The 21,080-nt window shown below is 37.4% G+C and overlaps 1 protein-coding gene across 8 annotated transcripts in view; it reads left to right on the forward strand.

Moving 5' to 3' along the window:
• Window positions 1–21,080, forward strand: part of Foxp2 (forkhead box P2) — a 559,890-nt gene that overhangs the window by 187,826 nt on the left and 350,984 nt on the right. For all 8 annotated transcript variants that reach the window (XM_052719603.1, XM_052719609.1, XM_052719610.1 and 5 more), the window contains exon 3: window positions 7,312–7,402. The gene's annotated coding sequence lies outside the window, so the exon portion shown is untranslated. The remainder of the gene's footprint in view (window positions 1–7,311; window positions 7,403–21,080) is intronic.

A 21,080-nucleotide genomic window follows, 5' to 3' on the forward strand; every position in this document is an offset into this window, starting at 1 on the left:
GGCCATTGGAGTTACAGGAAGCAGGAATTTGCTTCACTAAAGCATCACACTGGGGAATAGACATGTTGTGGGTAGTCGAGATGAGGTATGGGACTGATGTTCCTGTCTCAACTATCTGCTTGAATTCTGAGCTGGTATAACCACTTCTTTACATTAATTCCTCTTCTCTATCCCTCACATTGTTTTTCTTTCTTTTTGGTATGCTCTATCTGCCCTTTGTGCAACGAAAACATGACATCTGGATGTAGACTCTTGATTAATAAGAGAGGGTCAAGTGGAGAAGAATAGCAGAGATGGTTATGTGCATGGAGAGTCTTTTCTAGATGAGAGAAGATGAGTTGATGGGGAAAACAACTGCAAGGGAGAAGTTACTTTCTTGATTGCTTTTGCTCTGTTATGGGCAGCTGGAGGTCTTACTATGATCTGCATAGTAAGGAGAGGCATGGAAAGAGTGTGTTCTATCTGTTGGGATTTGTGCAGCTCTTAGTAGAAGAAGTTTTTTTTTTTTTTTCTTTAGAATAGGCAGCTGGTATCCCAGGAAATTGTCTGGACTGAGAGCCAGAAGTGTGGGTTCAATTCCTGCTCATCTATTTCTGCAGAATTTTAGGAACAATAATTAGACTCTGTGGTCCCAGTGTCTTCATTTGTAAAGGAAGCACTGGTGCTTTGACCATTTTCCTCTCAACTGTACAATGACGATTACCTAACTGTGCATCTTCTTTCTGATTCAAAGCCACTGTCTAGTCTACTTCAGATTTATCTAAATCCGAACGCCTGTTCAGTTCTGTATTTCTTTGTTCATAGAGTCCTACATCCATTCAAGGAATAGTTATTGATTGCCTATGTTCTCTGGCAGTAGATGGATTCATTGCACACAACGGTGGTAACAGATAAATGCTTGTGGCCCGTGGAGTTCCCACTATGACAATCAGAATCAGGGTAATAATGCACCATGAGCACTTTCTTTTGTGGGCAGAAATTATAGCACTGAACCTTTACAAACACAACTTTTTCTATTACCTTTCCTTTTTGAAAATTTCTGCTTATGATATATTTTGATCACTTTTTCCCTCTCCTCACTCCTCCCATATTCCTCTCATCCCCTCACCCACCTATGAGAAAGAATAACTTTTTAACCTCAAATTTTACCTATTTATTTTCTTATTTTCAGTGTTTCTACAAATGATTGATGTTATCATATTGATCTCATGTGAATGCCTAATGCAAACTAAACAGACTACTAGAGAATTTCTTCTAAGCCTTTCATGTATTTTAGAAACTAATACTTTTTTAAATAATTTATGTTCTGTATGCCTTCTAGCAAAAAAAAAATATTCCTCACATTCCTAAGATTATTTGTTTTATACAGATCACTCGAATCACTCTCATCCGATAACTGGAGAAAAACTAGCAGATTGGTTTGGAAAATGGTAAACTATGAACACAGGAAAAGACAAAGTAATCTAGGAGGACTTTTAAAACTGATCGGGACATCCATATTTTAATAAGAAATCAATATACTTTGGCGTGATGCAAAAATAATTATGGAAGAAATAGTAACATAGAGAAAGTATAGCGTAAGCCTGTGTTTGTGTAAGAGCTTAATATTGACAGGAATGTAGATAATGATAACAGAAAGTAACAAACAGTAGGATGCAAAGGGCAGCAGTTACCTTACTATTTACGTCAGCAGTCTGCTTTCATTGCTATTGTGATCTTTAGAAGACTTATGGCTTTCATTACCCCCACTCATGTCCAGGCTGTTCATGTAGATCTCATTCCATTTCTCTGTCATTGGGTGATCCCTGTGTCTTTCTTGGGGTCCTGTTTTCCAGGTAGCCTCCCTGGTGATGTGAGTAGCAGACAAGTCATCCTTGTTTCATGTCTAGTATCCTGCTATGAGTGAGTACATACCATGTTTGTCTTTCTGAGTCTGGGTTACCTCACTCAGGATGATTTTTTCTAGATCCATCCATTTGTCTGCAAACCTCATGATGCCATTGTTTTTCTCTGCTGAGTAGTATTCCATTGTGTATATGTACCACATTTTGTTTATCCATTATTCAGTTGAATTGAGGGAAAGAGAGCTTGGGGGAGCGGGAGATCCCAGCTGGATCAACAACAGAGAGGGAGAACAAGGAATAGGAGACCATGGTAAATAAAGACCACATGAGAATAGGAAGAAGCAAAGTGCTAGAGAGGCCCACAGAAATCCACAAAGATACCCACACAACAGACTGCTGGCAGTGGTCGAGAGACAGCCCGAACTGACCTACTCTGGTGATGGGATGGCCAAACACCCTAATTGTTGTGCTAGAAACCTCATCCAACTACTGAGGGATCTGGATGCAGAGATCCATGACTAGGCCCCGGGTGGATCTCTGGGAGTCCAATTAGCGAGAATGAGGAGGGTTTATATGAGCGAGAATTGTTGAGACCAAGGTTGGATAAAGCACAGGGACAAATAGGCAAATGAATGGAAACACATGAACTATGAACCAATGGCTGAGGGGTCCCCACTGGATCAGGCCCTCTGAATGGATGAGACAGTTGATTGGCTTGATCTGTTTGGGAGGCATCCAGGCAGTGGGACCAGATCTTGTGCTCATTGCATGAGTTGGCTGTTTGAAACCTGGGGCCTATGCAGGATTGTTTGGCTCGGCCTGGGAGGAGGGGACTAGACCTACCTGGACTGAGTCTACCAGGTTGACCTCAGTCTGTGGGGAAGGCTTTGCCCTGGAGGAGATGGGAATGGGGGGGGGGGGGTTGGGGGGAAGGTGAGGGGGACGGGAGGGGGGGAGAACAAGGGAATCCGTGGCTGATATGTAGAACTGAATTGTATTGCAAAATAAATTATTAAAAAAAAAAAAGAAGACTTATGGCTCTGTGGAATACCAGTGACACACAGCAAGTCATAGTAGCACTGAGTATTTACCACTGTAACTCAAATAGGATCCTTCAGTTTTATTTATTTATTTATTTATTTTGAGCCCATGACGTGGAGTATCCTAGCTCCCTTCACCATTTACTGCCTCCTAGATGCTTTCATGTGTTTCTTAGACCATGGACCAACATTCAGCGACCGCCAGATTAATTACTGTTTTGCTAAATCGTGAATAAACCACACCTATGCTTGGTTTCTGTAAGTCAGCACAATTAAATAAATAATAACCCATACTCATTCCTGTGATTCTATTACAGGCCTTTCAAAGTACCAGATTCAGTTAATAGATACAGTTTCCTATCTAGTGTTTTGTTTTACTGGCTTACAGATTCAGGGCATGGACTATTAGTTAGGTTCCACCTCAACTCTTTAGGTGTCTTGGGTAAGTTCTTATTTTATTTTATTTTTTGTATGTCTCAGCTTTTTTTAAATTTAATTTAATTTAATTTTATTTTATTTTACAACACAATTCAGTTCTAATATCAGCCATGGATTCCCTTGTTCTCCCCCCTCCAGCCCCCCTCACATTCCCCCCAGCCTACACCCCATTCCCACCTCCTCCAGGGCAAAGCCTCCCACGAGGACTGAGATCAACCTGGTAGACTCAGTCCAGGCAGGTCCAGTCTCCTCCTCCCAGGCCGAGCCAAGCAACCCTGTATAAGCCTCAGTTTTCAAACAGCCAACTCATGCAATGAGCACAGGACCGGGTCCCACTGCCTGGATGCCTCCCAAACAGATCAAGCCAATCGACTATCTCACCCATCCAGAGGGCCTGATCTAGTTGGGACCCCTCAGCCATTGGTTCATAGTTCATGTGTTTCCATTCGTTTGGCTATTTGTCCCTGTGCTTTATCCAACCTTGGCCTCAACAATTCTTGCTCATATAAACCCTCCTCTTTCTCGCTAATTGAACTCCCAGAGATCCACCCGGGGCCTAGCCCGTGGATTTCTGCATCCAGATCCCTCAGTCATTGGATGGGGTTTCTAGCATGACAATTAGGGTGTTTGGCCATCCCATCACCTGAGTAGGTCAGTTCGGGCTGTCTCTCGACCATTGCCAGCAGTCTATTGTGGGGATATCTTTGTGGATTTTTGTGGGCCTCTCTGGCACTTTGCTTCTTCCTATTCTCATGTGGTCTTCATTTACCATGGTCTCCTATTCCTTGTTCTCCCTCTCTGTTGTTGATCCAGCTGGGATCTCCCGCTCCCCCAAGCTCTCTTTCCCTCGACCCTCGCCCTTCATTACCCCCACTCATGTCCAGGCTGTTCATGTAGATATCATCCATATCTCCATCATTGGGTGATCCCCGTGTCTTTCTTGGGGTCCTGTTTTCCAGGTAGCCTCCCTGGTGATGTGAGTAGCAGTCCAGTCCTCCTTGTTCTACATCTAGTATCCTCCTATGAGTGAGTACATACCATGTTTGTCTTTCTGAGTCTGGGTTACCTCACTCAGGATGATTTTTTCTAGATCCATCCATTTGCCTGCAAACCTCATGATGTCATTGTTTTTCTCTGCTGAGTAGTATTCCATTGTGTATGTGTACCACATTTTATTTATGTATTCTTCAGTTGAAGGGCATCTAGGTTGTTTCCAGGTTCTGGCTATTACAAACAATGCTGATATGAACATAGCTGAGCAAGTGCTCTTGTGGTATGATTGAGCATTCCTTGGGTATATGCCCAAGAGTGGTATAGCTGGATCTTGGGGGAGATTGATTCCCAATTTTCTAAGAAAGCGCCATATTGATTTCCAAAGTGATTGTACAAGCTTGCATCCCCACCAGCAGTGTAGGAGAGTTCCCCTAGTTCCACATCCTCTCCAGCATGGTGTCTTCAGGGTTTTTGATCTTAACCATTCTGACAGGCGTAAGGTGGTATCTCAGAGTTGTTTTGATTTGCATTTCCCTGATAATTAGGGATGTTGAGCAATTCCTTAAATGTTTTTCAGCCATTTGAGTTTCCTCTGTTGAGAATTCTCTGTTTAGTTCTATAGCCCATTTCTTAATTGGACTGTTGGGCATTTTGATGTCTAATGTCTTGAGTTCCTCATATATTCTGGATATCAGACCTCTCTCAGATGTGGGGTTGGTGAAGACCTTTTCCCATTCTGTAGGCTGTCGCTTTGCCTTGTTGACCATATCCTTTGCTCTATAAAAGCTTCTCAGTTTCAAGAAGTCCCATTGATTGATTGTTTCTCTCAGTGTCTGTGGTATTGGTGTTATATTTAGGAAGTGATCTCCTATGCCAATGCGTTCAAGACTACTTCTTACTTTCTCTTCTAGCAGGTTCAGAGTAGCTGGATTTATGTTGAGGTCCTTGATCCACTTGGACTTAACTTTTGTGCACGGTGATAGATATGGTTCTATTTGCAGCTTTCTACATGTTGATATCCAGTTATGCCAGCACCATTTGTTGAAGATGCTTTCTTTTTTCCATTGTACACTTTTGACTTCTTTGTCAAAAATTATATGTTCATAGGTGTACGGATTAATGTCAGGGTCTTCAATTTGATTCCATTGGTCCACATGTCGGTTTTTATACCAGTACCAAGCTGTTTTTATTACTGTAGCCCTATAGCAGAGCTTGAAGTCAGGGATCGTGATGTCTCCAGAGGTTGTTTTATTGTACAGGATTCTTTTGGCTATCCTGGGTTTTTTATTTTTCCATATGAAGTTGAGTATTATTCTTTTTAGGTCTTTGAAGAACTGTGTTGGTATTTTGATGGGGATTGCATTGAATCTGTAGATTGCTTTTGGTAAAATTGCCATTTTTACTATGTTAATCCTACCTATCCATGAGCATGGGAGATCTTTCCATTTTCTGACATCTTCAATTTCTTTTTTCAGGGACTTAAAGTTCTTGTCATATAGGTCCTTCACTTGCTTGGTTAGTGTTACCCCAAGGTATTTTATGTCATTTGTGGCTATTGTAAAGGGTGATGTATCTCTGATTTCCTTCTCAGTCTCTTTGTCAATTGTATTTAGGAGGGCTACTGATTTTTTTTGAGTTGATCTTGTATCCTGCTATGTTGCTGAAGGTGTTTATAAGCTGTATCAGTTCCTTGGTTGAATCTTTGGGGTCACTCAAGTATACTATCATGTCATCTGCAAATAGGCAAAGCTTGACTTCTTCCTTTCCAATTTGTATCCCCTTAATCTCCTTATGTTGTCTTATTGCTCTGGCTAGAACTTCAAGTACTATATTGAATAAGTATGGGGAGAGCGGACAGCCTTGCCTCTTTCCTGCTTTTAGTGGAATTGCTTTGAGTTTCTCTCCATTTAATTTGATCTTGGCTGTTGGCTTGCTATAAATTGCCTTTATTATGTTTAGGTATGTTCCCTGTATTCCTGATCACTCCAAGACCTTTATCATGATGGGGTGTTGGATTTTGTCAAATGCCTTTTCTGCATCCAGTGAGATGGATCCTTCAGTTTTAACCAGCCCTTCATACTGTTACTGTTTCCCTGGATTAAATGTTTCTTTATCTTATATGCATTTGGAAATATTGTTTAAAAAATAGTAATGTCCAGATTCTCAGAAGAATGAACACATGATGCCACTAAAACTGCTCCAGTGCCTGATCAGACATTGCTCATCAAACACAGTACTCTGGCAAGTTCTAGTTTTGGATGTAGAGTCGGTTCAGCTTTCAATGTCATAATTACCAATCAATTAGATTAGATGCTTAGATTAAAATCCATTTTCTACCTATGTAACAGGAAGTCCTACAATTTTCTTGGATCTTTATTGAACGTATGTATGTAGTTTAAAAAAAAAGATAATGAGATAAATGTTTCAGATTAAAGAGAGAGACACTAGGGAAACAAACTCGCTGAGTAGGAGATAGGGCTGGAAAAAAGAAATTCAAATAATCATTGAAGTAATAACCCTTATATTGTGTTAAAAGGAGAAAATGATTACTACCAATTTGTTAATTGTGGAAAGGCCTAGATAGCTTATTAAGTATGTGTTGAAGAGGCAATTGAAATCAGTCATGTTTTCTGTTGGGATCCTACAACACAAATACTTTTATTTTACAAATTATAGAATTCAATCATCAAAAAGTTTAAACCTTCCCAATCTATGTAAGAAGAGGGAGTGAAATAAGAACCTCCTGGCAATGCCTCTTGTGAGCTCCCAACAATGAGATTTAAAGTTCTTAAGATGAAAAACATATCTAATGCATTTCATACTAATTTGGAGGTTCACAAATAATGAGTGAATTAACCAATTTGTTTTGGGAGTGAATATGTTCTATGTTTGGTTTAATGATTGCACTAATTGTGACACAAATTCAAGGCTATTTTTCAAAGAAGTGACAGTTATTTATTTCTACTCACAGGGCTCTTAATTATTTCTACTTATAGGGCTCTTCTAATGTGATGCTGGGGCTGAATGTACGTAGGATTCCATTCCAAGGCTGATTTGAAAGGTGCATCGAAGATTGAGAACAGACAGGTAACTGTTTATTTTGAGTCTTAATATTTGCGTTAAGTATATCTACTCAATATTGCAAAGTTTTTAATGGACTACAGAGGTGTGTCAAGTTGTAGCCATATGCATTCTGTTGATTTGACTGGCCCTCCTGCTTTCTTCTTGTTTACTTTATTACTTAACTTGTTCTCACTTTTTAAACATGAGCACAAAGGAAATAGAAATTTTGTTTTGAACTGTTGAGAAGACATGGTTCTGAAAGAAAAATCACTTGGGATATTTTTGCTACCGTTGAACTGGCCTCTAAGAGTTGGCATTTTCAGTAATACTCTTATGCATGTCAGTGTGTGTGTGTGTGTGTGTGTGTGTGTGTGTGTGTGTGAATCTGAGTGCGTTTGTGCCAATCTGTCCATTCAGCCATGTGTATGTGTGTGTGTGTGTGTGTGTGTGTGTGTGTGTTGTGTGTGTGTGTGTAGATTGAACCTAGGGTCAAGAACTCTACTGCTAATTTTTAATCCATGAACTAGTGTTATTTAATTTAAATTAATGTTGACTTTGTCAGGGGATCCATACATGCTGAGAAAACTATAAGGTAGCACATAAAAATGGTAACACAGTTTTCTCTTTGAAATATGTATTATGTCCTAAACTTTATTTGGACCAGTTCTAGCTAACATTTATTACTAAAGAGTTAAAATGTTCAGGAAGAATTTATTTCCTTAGTAACATCATACATCTTTAAATTTCATTGTAGTTTGCCTTGGTATTTACAAAGCCAATATGAAAGATTTTCAATCTCTAATATTTATGTAAAATTATGTTTACAGTTTCATTGTGTTATTATTCAAGTAACTGATTATATATAATAAAGAAATATGTATCTGTATTAACCTCCAGGGCCAGATTATCTTAAATGAGACAGATTTCCTCTATTCTTGGAAGCTAAGCAGGCTTAGGTCTAGTTAGTACTTGGATAGGAGACCCAAAAATTAAATTTCTGTTTTTTTGTTTTTTTTTAAGCAGTCTCACTATGTAGCTCAGGCTGTCCTGGAACTCGTTATGTAAATCAGGCTGATGTCAAACTCACAGAGATCCTCCTGCCTCTGCCTCCCAAGTGCTGGGATTAAAGACCTGTTGTCACTGTGCCCATTAAAAAAAAGACTTTTAAGTAAGGAATTTTATTTCATCATTTTCTATTTGGTATGTCAACTTTTATCAACTTTTTTTTTTTAAAAGAAAGCCCCCAAACAGAAGGGAATCATTTTATCTTGACTTCTTCAAAAATTTTTCTCAGTGGGTTCCCTTTGTCACAGGCAAGCCTCAGTACCTCATTTTTGTGTAAACTGCCTTCCTCATTTCTAAACCTTTTCCAAGATAGAGCTTCCATAACTTCTCCAAGGGATTTATGCATTAACTATAGTTAAATACTTCCCAGCTATTTCATTTCATGCTTTACCTATGATTTTGCTCTTGTTGTTTTTTATGAACTTTGTCACTTTGCCAAATACAGAAATTAAATGACTAGACATTTAGCCAGAATTTATGATTTTCAAAGTGATAGGACCAGTGTTGACTCCATTTTCTCATTAATTATCTTTATGATGTAAGTGAAGCTGAGGCTATAATCTTTATTTGGCAAGCTGAGAAATAACAAAGGCTCCAAATGATTTGTAAAAGTAATTTACCCGTGGTTCATAGGTAGTAATTAATAATGAAAAAATAGAACACTTGCTTTCCTAACATTCAAAATTTGTGTGGTGGGGATATTAGTGGTCACAGTAATGTTAATAATGACACTGACATGCTCCATCTTTCTGATAACTTCTACAGGAACAGAGATAATTTGATTCATTTAAAAATAAAGATCTTCCTCCCTGTTGACACATCAATATAACACTATTTAACAATAACCTTTCCTTTTTGTTTATCTCCAAGATCTCATATGAATAAACATCACAATATATAATATATTAAAAACTTAAAAAGTCCCACAGTCTTTACACATTCAAGCATTAAAATTCGATCTATTTAAAGAAATCAAAGTCCTTTTAACAATAAAAAAAAATCTCTTTAAAAGTTCAAAGTTGGCCGGGCGGTGGTGGCGCACACCTTTAATCCCAGTACTTGGGAGGCAGAGGCAGGCTTATCTCTGTGAGTTCGTGGCCAGCCTGGGCTACAGAGTGAGTTCCAGGAAAAGGCGCAAAGCTACACAGAGAAACCCTGTCTCAAAAATCTAAAAGTTCAAAGTTTATCAACTATGGACTTCTGTAAAAACAAAATAAATACTTCTTTATTCAAAAAGCGAGTAACCAGGGCAGAGTCACAAATCTAAACAAAGCAAAACCAACTCCAACAGTGTAAATCACTCAGTGTTCAATGTTTGGGATTTGCTCAAGGTCTTCTGGGATGTTCCTAAGGACTTGTCACAGAACATCTAGCTTGTCTCCTTTGTTGAGGGTGGCTCCACACCATCACCTTTGCTGTCCTTGGCAGTAATCCAGTCATACTGGCATCTCCAAAATGTTAGGATCGCCTGCTGTAACTTATCTGCACTTTCATCAATAACCTCCTTTGGGCTCTTTTCATGGTTCTGAGCCTCAACTTCTCTGCATGACCCATTCAATCCTGGAGCTTCAACTGATATTAAGGGTGTACTTTCACTAGAAGATTCTTCTGGTCTCTTACACTACCGAACCTCAATAATCTCCTTGATCACCTTCATAAAACCAGTACCTCCTAAGTGACTTTTAAATTACCAGATTCAATTGCTAGCACAATGCACAAACTTGGCCGATTCTGGCCACAGCTTCTGTGTGCTACCCCTGAGGAAATACACCCAGACTATTAAACCTCAATGATGCTCATCTCTTCTTAATCACTGGAAATTTCTCAGCTCCAGCTCTCCAGCATCATTTGTCCCAGTAAAGCAAAGATTTCAATTCACTTCAGTGTTGCTAGTCTCTTGTTAATTGTGGATGATTCTTTAGCCCCAGCTGACTAGAACCACAAATTCTTAGTTCAAAATAGTAAATGGCTCCAATTGAGCCTTTAAACTTCCTTCTGAATATTTCACGCCATGCCTCTATCAGCTGCACTGTTTTCATTGTCTCCCAAGCTCCAGCAGTACTGCCCAGGGAACTTTCAACATGCAATGGCTTTTTAGCCCCAAGTTTCAAAGTCCTTCCACAGTCCTACCAAAAACAGCCTGATTAGGTCTTTTACAGCCAATGCCTCACTCCTGGTACCAATTACTATCCTAGTTAGGTTTACTGTTGCTGGGATGAGTTATCATGGCCAGAAATAACTTGGAGATGAAAGGTTTATTTAGCTTGCATATCCTGAATCATAGTCCCTTGATGGAAACCAAGGAAGTAACTCAAAGTAGGTAGGAACCTGGAGGCAGAAACCATGGAGGAATGCTGCTTACAGACTTGTTCCTCATGATTTGCTTAGCCTGCCTTCATAAAGAACCCAGGACCACTATCCATGGTGTGGCACCACCCACAATAGACTAGGCTATTCCATATAAATCACTAATTAAGAAAATGTATAATAGGGCTGCCTACAACCAAAACTTATGGAGGCATTTTCTCCGTTGAGGTTCCCTCCTCTGAGATGACTCTAGACAGTGTCAAGTTGACATAAAACTGTCCAGAATACTCCTTTTGAGACACTCCCACTCTTTATAGTTCTTACTAAGTTTCCCTTAAGAAGTCTGTGTTTGCTCTGATTAAAAATAAGTAAACAAATAAACACATAAATAAAAATAAAGCCGGAATTATCAGCAGATTATTAACGAATCATGAAAGAATTTATTTTGAACAATGATGACTCCCTTCCGAGAAGGGAATTTGATTTCTTGTGCAGTTCCCAAAACTGCTTCTGAAACTTACTAATTAAGGTTCAGTCATGATTGTATGCAGTGGCAGGCCTTGTTTCCACAGGTCTAAATGAACATTAACCACACATTGCTGTAAATAATGCATATGCATAATGCCAGAAGCTCACCATAATAGGAAAGTGTATTTTAAGAAGCATTTATTCTTGGGCATTTATAGAATTTTCAACCTTGAATCAGAGGTATTATAGGAAGAATAAATTAAGTGGAGACACAGATTTGGGAGTTAGGTTGATATGTTTGTCCCTTTATAGCAATTCCAAATTTAAAATTTGAATAATTTATTATATAAAATTTATAATTATTATATTTACAAAAAGGAACATTATAATTTATTATAAAAGTTTGTTCACAGATAGAAAGCCATAGTTTAGCAATAAGGCTTAATGCTATCTAAAATTCATTCCTTATTTCAATTTGGCTCATGGTACCAGACTACAGCTTAGCTTGATATTATGTTCTCTATAGTCATCCAAAACCCAGATAATTAGCCTTTTCTGCCTATTCCCCCTATATGTAAATCTTCAGGAATATTTTTGGGGCTTGCCTTCATTGTGGTCAATTAACGCCTATTATATTGTTTTCATTATTTCAGTCTTTTTAAAGCACATTTATTTATTTTTCCATTTTCATTACAGTGTCATTTCTTCTCTGTTTTTTAGCTGGGTCAAGACTTTATTTTCATAGTGTCTTCCCATATAACATCTGCTCTGATTGTACACATAGAGGATCATTGGCCTTATTCCACTGTGACTGATAGAAATAAGTGATATATTATATCCAAGCCCAGCATATAATAGTTTAATAAGTATCCACTGCAAATGATATCTATATAATTATCTCATGTATAAATTATGTATGTGACATCTTTACAGTTTAGAAAGTTGGTCTCTGTGCCAGCATTTAAGTTAAGAATGATGCTTCAAGGAAAATTTCTAGGCTATTTCCACTATCATATGGACTAAGATGTTGGAGTGCCTGTAAAGGTACTGTTTCTGAAGACAGGTGTGGCTGGCTCATACCTGTATATCAGCACTTGGGAGGTCGAAACAGGAGAATCACTGTGAGTTTTAGTGCCAGTGCTGGCTACAGTGTGAGTTATACACAGGTCAGCCTAGGCTGGATGAGAAAGACTGTGCCTCAAAAAGTTACTTTTCAGAATTTATTAGAATTCACAGGTTAAGAAATGATTTTATTTAAAAGTGCAGAAACTGCCAGGTGGTGGTGGTGCACACCTTTAATCCCAGCAATCCAGAGGCAGAGGCAGGCAGATCTCTGTGAGTTTGAGACCAGCCTGGACTACAGAGTGAGTTCCAGGAAAGGCACAAAGCTACACAGAGAAACCCTGTTTCAGAAAGAAAAAAAAAAATTACAGAAACTACTTGTTGCAGATGCTGCCTGTGACAGAGACTCTAGTATCTTTCTTTTATATTACATTTTAAGAATTCATTTTACATACCAATCACAGATCTTCCTCTTCCCTCCTTCTGCCCCTTCAACCTCCCCCACAACCCACCCCCTATTCCCTCCTACAAGAAGGTAAGTCAGCAGAGCCTGTTAAATTCAGTAGAGGCAGGTCCAACCACTACCACCCCACCTCCCACCCCCACCCTCAAGGCTGCAGGATGGTCGAGCTGGAACAGGGATGGAGTGGGAGAGCAATGAAAGAGATACCATGATAGGGGGAGACATCATGGAGATAGAGAGAGACCGTGTGCTAGGGAAGTTTCCAGTGTCTTTCTTATGCCTCCTGATTTCTCATGTTTCCTGTCATTGTGTTCTCTCTTCAGTGTTAAATCCGTTGTTCTTGTGCGCAGCACTCTGTGGCATAAGCTAGTATGTTGCCTGTTCTCGTTTGATTGTGTCAGGTATGGAGGACTCAGGTTTGAATGTTCTTTTTTCTGCTTTCCCCCATGCCTCTTCCTCTTTCACCCCTCCTCTCTTCCATCACAACTTCTTGAAAGGCTAATTCTAAACCACTCAGCTAAACGACTGGGTGGCTGTTCTGTCTTCATTAATTATGTGAGATATAACGTTTTTTTCTTCCTTATTTTACAAAGTTTGAGGATAACTTCTTAAATGTCAACAAGTAATTCCCATTAAGATAGTAATAAATAACTCACTTGCAAAACTATTTTTTATAAATTTTGGCACTATTCTGTGTTTGTAGAGAGTATGTGGATTAATACTAACCACATATATGATCTCCCAGGCAAATGTAATGGAAGTACAGGCATGTATACTTATAAGATAGCGAGCCACGTGGGAATAAACCTGGAAATTTTTAGACTTCATCTGGAATACTGATTTTTTATAACATGGAAAGGCCACTTTTAATACCTTTTCAAATGATCACATCAATATAAGTGTTGCACTTAGGAGTAGGTAGTTTTATGTGCTGGTCCAATCAGCTTTCTTTTATGAAAGTTCTGCATAAATGCTCTTACCCTTATAGGATGTTAATATGCATCACCTGTCCTGCTTGCTTCTTGTTGTTCTTCATTGTCTTTTGGAGCTGTAGGAAATATGTTTAAGCAGAAGAATATAGACATGTACATGTCTATATTTTGAGTGCTCTTTTGAAATGCTGAGCGGACTAGAAAAATTACACATTTGGTTTCCAGAAAAGTTAGTGTTTTTTCACAAGTAATAGTTCAGCAATTTTTGTATAAACTGTCACATGTAATCGTCATTCAAAATTGCATTGCTGTTGATGTGAGGATAGTACCTGAGCAGGAATCCTGCATCACAAGAAAAACAAAAAAGACAACGAAAATGTATCTTCTTTCATGTAAAAATAGTCTGCATTTGTAACTTTAAATTTATGGTTTAGAGATGAGCACTTGCAAAATTTTGATACCATTATACAAGAAAAGCAAAATATGGAATTTTAACTGGCATGCTTTGCAAGTCAACTGAAACATTAAGTACCTTTTTAATGGTCTTATTTGCTGGGAAGAGCACCATTACAATAGTCTGCTTTTACAGCCCATATCAAATATGAACAGGCATCGCTTATTACTAAGTTTGTGCTTGGGGAGACATTTTCACAGTTTTACCCCTCGTTTCTTGGAATTAGTCTTTAATAATATCATTTGCCAAAATGAGTTGTTGCTCAAACTTTCTGATTGTTTTGTGGTGAAAATCTAATCCAGCAGCTATATTTAAAATGCCATTCAAATTGGTAAGGGAAGGTCCATTGAAACTACTAACAACACAATAGTAACTGTACGAAAATACCACAGAAAGTAGCCCATGCAAACCTAGGTGGCCTGGGATTGTTGTTGTTTTGTTTTTTTTTTTTTTCTCCCTCCCATATGAAAGTTAGAGGTTTGGTGATTGCAAGCATGTGTTTACTATTATTATTATTATTATTATTATTATTATTATTATTATTATTATTATTATCATTTCAAGAAAAGAGGATTGACTATAACTGTAAACTTCATGTAAGGTAAAGTTGGAGTCTGATGCCTCCCTGCTGTCAGCCTTATTAAGAAACTCTTTATGTGTTGAACTCAGCACTGGTGTTGTAGAAACCATGCCTGTGAGAGCCAGGGGAGACTTTCTCTTCACTGTGGCTTCATTAAGCTTGGGTCACTTTTTTCCTCTGCTTCTGTCTTATTGCAAAGTCTAGCCGAAACTCCCAGCACAGTAGGTCTAATACAGAATGGTGCCTTTGCCTGAAGATTGATTGAAACTCAGAGTGTCTCAGAGTTGCTGACGCTCACTCAACCATTTTATTGAAGATAAGGTAAATAAAATAGATTGCCATATGAGAATTCTCTGAAATCAAATGGAATAATTTGGCAGGCTTAAGCCCATGAAAAAGCCTAAGAAGTGAGATCGAATACTTTTTGTGTTCAGTGTAAGAAGGGATAAATATTCCTGTTAATATTTGACCTATAAAATTCACTTTTGTCAATACAATAAAATTGCTAAATGAAATTATGAATTTGTGATGCTACTTTGATATTCAATGAGTCATCAGTAAAAGATCAATAGTGAAAAAAACTTTTAAGACAACGATATTTTGAGGAAATTCTCTTCTTTCTCTCTCTATAACACTTAAATGCATGGATCAGTAGTCTCAGAGAATTTAATAATTTAAAATGGACAGATTTTCCAAAGTGCACTTCAGAATCTTAAGATTCCATATAGCTGTAATTATTGACCACTACTGAAAGATAATCCTAAAGTTGAGACTTTTATCCATTAATAATGATTATGTGTTCACACTAAGAAACTTCTTTTGGGCAACGTCCTGTGATGTTTTTGTTTTGTTATGTGTTTCACATATTGTTTGTTTTGAGAAAACAAACATGCTTTTCAAAGAATAATACAAAACAGATTTTTTTGTTTGTATTATCATCTGAAAATTTTATGGGATAGGCAATTGTTAGAATCACCTTAGTATCTGAAATCCTATGAAATGCTAATAGTAGCATATAATATGTGTGGTGGTTTGATTGACATACATCCATTTGCCTTAGGCATGTAAATGCATGATCTCCAGTTATTGGCACTATTTAGGGAGACCTACAGTGTGTGGCCTTGCTGGACAATGTGTGTCATTGAGGACAGGCATTGAGGTTTCAAAAGTGTGCCATTTCTGGTTATTTCTCTCTGTTTTTGTCTGTGGTTTGAAATGTGAGCCTCGGCTCTCTGCTTTGAGGCACTGTGACTGCCTGCTGTCATGCTTTCCCAACATGATTGTGATGTACAGTTATACCTCTGGAAATGTAGCCCCAAATAAACCTGTACTTGTGTGAGTTGCCATAGGCACAGTGTTTTATTACAGCAATAGAAAAGTTACTAAAAGTTTGTACTGGCAAGTGGGCTATTGCTGTGACAGACCTGGCTGTATGATTTTTGGAAAGATGTGGAAGACTGGACTTATACTAGATAATCAGGTGAACAGCGTAAGTAGGGCTTAAAGAGTTGTGCTGAGCTCTAGATGGACTGTGAGGCCAGGACAAGGGGTTCCAAAGGGGAACAGTATTATCAACTGGACTGTAGATTCTTCTTGTGATATTTTGGCAAAGAATGTTGCTGCTTTTGGCTATTGCCCTGGTCTGATTAAAGAAAATACTCATAGAAGAAAGCAATAAAAGTTTTTTGTTAGAAAAGCTCTGTACTATCAGGTTAAGAAGAGGATTTCTATTATCCCCCCCCACCCTCATAGTTTCTGTTATGTTTTCTTTAAATTTAAAAGCAATTTGAGTTTTACCATTCTTTTTTTTTTGAGTTTTACCATTCTTAACTGTGTGCAGTTGTTATAAAGTTTTGCAAATCCACATACTCATTTGTTCATCACATAATGGTTAATGGTTACTATCTACTATATGCATGAAATAGATTTTTCTTGTATGTAGCTATCCAAGTTATCCATCAGTTTTCATACCCAATAACTGGTTGTCATAACTATTTAAACAATTCTGGCATCAGTTTTATGCACAAACATACATTGTATTCTCATATGAATAATGAGCCATCTTTGTGTAGGGGGACTGTGTGATATATACATATATGTAGGTACATGTGTCCCTGGAGGAATTCAGGGGACCATCCTCTATATTCTCTGCTTTGTCACCTGAGACAGAGTCTTTCACTGAAGCTCTTTACTTCTTTCAGCTAGGCTAGCTGGTCTGTAAGTGACTGGGATCCAGCTGAGCACTGGGGTTATAGGAACAGATATCAATATCCAGGGGAGGAAATACGGAGGATAGAGGGAGTTGCCAGGTGGCTGCTGGGATCCACCTGTTTCTACTGCCCAATGGTGGTTTGAAAGTAAATGACCCCCAAAGGGAGTGGCACTATGAGGAGGTGTGGTCTTGTTGGATTAGATGTGGTCTTGTTGGAGGAAGTGTGTCACTGTGGAGACGGGCTTTAAAGTCTTGTATATGTTCAAGTTACGCCCATTCAGACAGACCACTTCCTGTGAGTCAAGATGTAAGAATTCTCAGCTTTTTCTCCAGTACCATGTCTGCCTGCATGCTGCCATGATGATAAAGGACGAAACTTCTGAAACTGTCATTAAGGCCCCACAATTAAATGTTTTTCTTTATAAGAGTTTCCATGGTCATAGTGTCTCTTCACAGCAACGGGAATGCTAACTAAAACACACCTTTAGTCAGCTAATTTCCTAACACGACAATTAACCAACTTAGAGAAACCATTGACACTTTTTCCCCCACTTACATTTCATCGCTGTTAACAGTCAAGAGTAATTTTGGTTTTTCACAGTGACTTTGACTCTTTTTCTCCCATAGGATTCCATTAATGTTAGGGTTCCAGTGTCTTTAAGAGTGTGTGAATGGAGTAAGAATAGATATATCTTAAGTTCTTTTCAGAGAAAACTGAAAAAGACACTGTAGTTTAATTTATATGATGGAATAGAGAATGCACTTATTTAATCTTATCTGGTATTTGTTAAATATTTTCACATTTTCGTCTCTGAACGTTCTTTCATTGTGGTATTATATATGCATTTCTTTCTTATTGGTTAGCATATATCAAAACAATTCTATCCAGATATACATCTTCTTGTAAACTCCAAGCATTGATTTGTTTAAGACTGAGTATGAATTTGCCTGCAGTTTAATAAATCACCTGTTAATTAATCTTTTGCTTGAAATCAGAAGAGGATGACACTCGACTGAAAAATTATTTCTGTAGCAGGAGGTATTCAGGAATATTCTGAACCTTGGATGAGAATATTTGTAGCATCACAGACACATAAATGATCAAGATTCTGTTCTCTTGGTCTGTACCACTTCTCTATCTATGCTTTATTCCACTCTTCATATGTACTAAATCATATTTAAGAACAATACTCATTTCTGTATACTGTTGTGTATTTTGTTGTCACTATTGATGTTCTTTCAGCAGTCTGGCTTCCAACTATTGATAATCATACCTAATGTATCTGAAGATTAATCCATTACTAGATACTCTTCCAAGTGACCCTCCAGATTCTTGTCACCATTGCAAACTCGAGTTTAGGATGAAAGGGTTACTCTCAGCAAAGTGAAGAAATCTGCTAGTGTTATATAAGTAAGGAGTTGTTGAGCCAGGCAATGCAGAGGCCCAGCACTCTGCCCTTTGATGCTACCAAGCACCTTAAAGCTAACATAGTATAAATGAAGAAACTTATGAGTTACAGTATACACTGAAAAGTAAATTCCTCTACTTTCAAATATAAAGAATGGACTGAAAAGGAAAATATCCCTGAAAATTCAGTAATACTGATAGATGTTGGTAAGAACTATTTAAATTTAGTCAGTTTAACGTAATGTCTTTGTAATTACTTTAGTTTTTTTTTTTTTTTTTTAGTAAACTATGTATTCTGAAATTGTATCTTCATTTTCACGCTACATCTATCTATCATTTGGATGTATTAGGGATGAAATAACTTCATTCTTTAATCTTAACATCACATATACACCTATTACAGATGTCATATACATTTCTGTCAGTTAGATGTGTACAGCCAGATAATTATATAATGTATCTTTTTTTTCGTTGCTAGTAGAGTCCTCATATTGGTAAGATATAGTTCATTATTATCCATAGATCAGACAGACATCATAGAACCTGGCATTATCTTTATTCCAAGGCTTAGATGTTGACTAGCTAAAGTCAAATATGATAATTCTATTAGCTTAGAAGTAATTGGCTTCCTTATATTAAGTTAATAAATATCAAAAATGTTAAATAGCTTCATAAAACTTATATAAACAAATAATTTTACTATTTAATATTTTACCCTAAGCACTTCCTCCCACTTGACTAATAGAGAGTGCTTTTCTTTTTCATTTTTTTTTTTTGTGAATTAGATGTTTTGGCATTTGAAGCTATATTCTTCCAAATATACTCACTCCAATTATTCAAGAGTAGGATGCGAATTTCACTCTCAATTTGGTGGAACCTGTGTTTGCATAGTACTTACAGAAGGTGATTGACAGTTTAATAGGGAAAGCCAAAATGGAAGTTTGTCTTCCAGGAAGTCAGACAGGTCATCAAAAATATAGGAATGCGGTTTCAATGTCATTGTCTCCTGTAAATAATACAAGGAAATTTGCTTATTGCATAATACTACACCACTTTCAGGGTGGTATAGAAATGCCCATGTTTCCCAAGTTCAAGTTTTTGCTGTACTATGAAGCTGGCAATTAAATACATAGATTTATGTTTCTTGATAATGCAGATAACAAGTCAACATATTTAATCTTGGGTGTGAAGATGATTAAATAATATTATAACCACCAATGAAAACACAATAGTATTTAAGTGAATAATGTAGACTTAAACCCTATTTTAGGAACATGACTTGTATTTATTCATAAGAGAAACTCTCTTTACTGAAACGTTATCATTGTTTACTTGGAGGTGGTAGCGTATTACATGACTGATGCTTTATTTTTTCAGTCAATGATTTTCTATATGACTTAAACCTTATTCATTATGCGTCTATTCATAAGAAATATTTTCCCCTCAGTTTTCAACATTTTCACTTCTCTGGCTAGAGAGAATTTACTCTATATACAATTAAGTCACTGTGATCAATCCAGCAGTCCTCATAATACCAATACAGTATGTCCTTGCTTATGCATTTGCTCAAGTTTTTAAAATCTATGAACACAATGGTATTTTATGTTTCATATGTTAAATGTCTTTCAACGGTGTTTTAGTTAGGGTTTTTATTGCTGTGAAGAGACACCATGACCACAGCAACTCTTTTTTTTTTTTTAAGGTTCCAAGTCATTCATGCTTTAATATTTTAAAGAAATTGGCATATAATATGTGTACAGATTGTGTTTTATTTACACATAAATTTAAGGTCAAACTCATTCATCTTATTCACAAATATGCTTGCTTAGTTTCAAGTGTGGTATAAGGGAAAATATTTAATTGAGGTGGCACCCTACAGTTTCAAAGGTTTAGTCCATTATCACCATGGCAGGGAGCATTACATCCTGCAGTCTGATGAGGTGCTGGCTACATCTTGATCAGAAGGCAACTGGAAGTGGACTGACTAAGTGTTACACTGAGCCTGAGCATTGGAGACCTCAAAGGCCACGCCCACAGTGAAACACTTCCTCCATTAAGGTGATTCCTACTAAAACAATGCCACTCATTCGAACAGTGCCACTCCCTTTGGGGATCCTTTTCTTTCAAATCATCTCAGATGCTTTTGTGTCTTTTGATATTTGTGGACATTTCACAGTATAAGTTAGGAATTGAATGACTTACCTTTCAGAATCATAATTCATAAGATAAGGAAGGTATTCTTCCTTTGCATCATATAACTTAGAATTTGTCCTAAATGGGGCAGACTACATGAAGTGCTTTTAAACACAGGAGACAAAAATCTACATTTTGTATGAGTTAAGCAACTTTTAAATATTTTTCTATATATTTGAGAATTTCATGTTGTATACAAGAAATTATGATCATGTCTACCTCATTTCTCCCTCTAACTCTGCCCAAGTTCTCTACACAATACTCTCTCCCAACTTTAAGTTCCTTCTCAAGCAACTTTTAAAACAAGTATTTCCTTATTATCTTTTGCTTATATTAAAGCAAATTCTCAGACATATAAGTTATATAACTGAATTAATATGAGCTGTAGTGACTGACATGTCTAGATAAGATTTTATGAAGTGGTTATGTCATTGCCCCACTTGTACAATAACCACAAATGTGACGGCTAAATATAGATGCCGCATGAGTCATAATTTCTGCTGTTCTTTATATTGTTGAGAACTGGAAGCTTCTAAACAAAACTAAAAATATTTAGAT

This window comes from Peromyscus californicus, unplaced genomic scaffold (genome assembly GCF_007827085.1).
Source record: "Peromyscus californicus insignis strain IS unplaced genomic scaffold, ASM782708v3 Scaffold_6__1_contigs__length_162567912, whole genome shotgun sequence".
In the NCBI taxonomy this organism is placed as follows: domain Eukaryota; kingdom Metazoa; phylum Chordata; class Mammalia; order Rodentia; family Cricetidae; genus Peromyscus; species Peromyscus californicus.